The sequence below is a fragment of the Schistocerca americana genome, unplaced genomic scaffold (assembly GCF_021461395.2).
Source record: "Schistocerca americana isolate TAMUIC-IGC-003095 unplaced genomic scaffold, iqSchAmer2.1 HiC_scaffold_809, whole genome shotgun sequence".
Classification (NCBI taxonomy): Eukaryota; Metazoa; Arthropoda; class Insecta; order Orthoptera; family Acrididae; genus Schistocerca; species Schistocerca americana.
Genome location: NW_025726576.1, coordinates 32,501 through 35,000, shown reverse-complemented (window position 1 = coordinate 35,000; position 2,500 = coordinate 32,501). Strand labels below are relative to the sequence as shown.

General features: G+C 63.4%; 1 pseudogene; it reads left to right on the top strand.

Annotated features, from left to right (window-relative positions):
• LOC124591151 overlaps window positions 1-2,500 on the top strand; it is a 7,962-nt pseudogene that overhangs the window by 1,969 nt on the left and 3,493 nt on the right.

Here is a 2,500-nt window from a genome sequence, read left to right as displayed (position 1 = left end):
TTGGGCGAAAGGGAATCCGGTTCCTATTCCGGAACCCGGCAGCGGAACCGATACAAGTCGGGCCCCTCTTTTAGAGATGCTCGTCGGGGTAACCCAAAAGGACCCGGAGACGCCGTCGGGAGATCGGGGAAGAGTTTTCTTTTCTGCATGAGCGTTCGAGTTCCCTGGAATCCTCTAGCAGGGAGATAGGGTTTGGAACGCGAAGAGCACCGCAGTTGCGGCGGTGTCCCGATCTTCCCCTCGGACCTTGAAAATCCGGGAGAGGGCCACGTGGAGGTGTCGCGCCGGTTCGTACCCATATCCGCAGCAGGTCTCCAAGGTGAAGAGCCTCTAGTCGATAGAATAATGTAGGTAAGGGAAGTCGGCAAATTGGATCCGTAACTTCGGGATAAGGATTGGCTCTGAGGATCGGGGCGTGTCGGGCTTGGTCGGGAAGTGGGTCAGCGCTAACGTGCCGGGCCTGGGCGAGGTGAGTGCCGTAGGGGTGCCGGTAAGTGCGGGCGTTTAGCGCGGGCGTGGTCTGCTCTCGCCGTTGGTTGGCCTCGTGCTGGCCGGCGGTGCAGGATGCGCGCGCCTGCGCGGCGTTCGCGCCCCGGTGCTTCAACCTGCGTGCAGGATCCGAGCTCGGTCCCGTGCCTTGGCCTCCCACGGATCTTCCTTGCTGCGAGGCCGCGTCCGCCTTAGCGTGCTCCTCCGGGGGCGCGCGGGTGCGCGGATTCTCTTCGGCCGCCATTCAACGATCAACTCAGAACTGGCACGGACTGGGGGAATCCGACTGTCTAATTAAAACAAAGCATTGCGATGGCCCTAGCGGGTGTTGACGCAATGTGATTTCTGCCCAGTGCTCTGAATGTCAACGTGAAGAAATTCAAGCAAGCGCGGGTAAACGGCGGGAGTAACTATGACTCTCTTAAGTGGCCAAGTGGCGGCGGTGTGGCTGCATCCGGACTTGGCTTTTCGAAGTGCGGTCTTGATGTAGTCGTGCTGCTGCTGCGAGGTGCCTTCCTTGGGTTATAGTTACAGGGAGAGTGATGCGCAATACATGGGCCTAGCCCTCTTAGCCTCTCCTCTCCTGCGGTCTTCTCCCCTTCTCGTGGGCCCGCTGATTTTTGCAGAGTGGAAGACCGCACCAGGGGCCTGGGGGGGTTACCAGCCCCCCCTCGCATTATCCCTTTATAGTTGGGGGCAGCCGACAAGAAACAAGAGATGGTGGCCCTTCCGCTGAAGGTGCCACCCCAGCTACCCCAGCACCTATCCGGCCAACCGGCCGTAACGAAAATGCGATAGTTTGTGTAGCTCCCTTTGCTTGCAGTGAGTGCCACCGCACTTTTACCACGAAGAACGGTCTCGGGGTCCATCGCCGCCGCCAACACCCTGCGGCCGCCAACGCTGAGATCGTGACGGAGAGGCATCGCGCGAGGTGGACGGAGGAAGAAGTCCTGTCGCTCGCCAAGGCAGAGGCCGAACTGTTCCTGGAGAGGGACGCCCGGTTCTTCTTTGTAAATCAAGAACTTACCAGGATGTTCCCCGACCGAACGCTTGAGGCAATCAAGTGCCGACGGCGGCAAGCTGCCCACAAGCAGCTTGTCCGCCAATTCATGGAGGCACTTGAGATCGGTCGGGGTGAAGAGCCGGCGTCCCGCCGTGGAGCAGCGAGCTCGCTGCCTGACGCGGGCGAGGCCGCTGCGCCGCCCGTCGACGCAGTCGAGGACTTCGCGGCCGACACCACCGGGCCGCCGCCGGAGGGGCCGACTGACGCCGCCATCTGGGAGCATCTGGCGGGGCTACCTGCTTCCGCCCAGCGTTTCTCTGCCCTGGATCGAGTCATTGGTCTGGGGCGGGGCACGCCGCCCGATGTCATCCTGGGCATGCTCCCGGATGCCCTTGCGTCGGTCGGGTCCAGGGGGGAGAGGTCGATCACCAGGACACAGCGGCCGCGCCAACCATCTAAGCGGCCGCCTGCCGCCCCGCCGCTGCAGAAGCGCAAGCGGCGCCGCTGGGAATACGCGCGGACACAGGACGCCTTCCGTAGGTCGCGTGCACGTTGCGTGCGCGGCTTGCTGGACGGCACCCTGCTGCAGCCGCCACCCGACATCCCCGGTCTGCTGGACTTCTGGGCGGACCTCTTCACGAAGAAGCCGATCTCCACCGCCGGCTTCATCCGTGACCGCCTTCTCCCGCACTCGGAGCCTGTCGCTCCTGAGTGCCTATGGGGGCCGGTCACACGTGAGGAGGTCGCTGCTGCCTTGCCGCCCAGGGGATCGGCAGCCGGGCCGGACGGCCTGACTCCAGCGGAGCTGCGGCGCCTGCCGCATGAAGTCCTGGTGAAACTCTTGAACCTCTTCCTCCTGGCCCGCGCCCTCCCCGAGCGTCTGCTTCGCGCCCGGACGTCACTTCTCCCCAAAACGGCTGCACCAACATCCCCCGCTGACTTTCGCCCCATTACGGTCTGCTCGGTGTTGGCGCGGACCTTTCACAAGGTTCTCGCGTCACGCCTGAT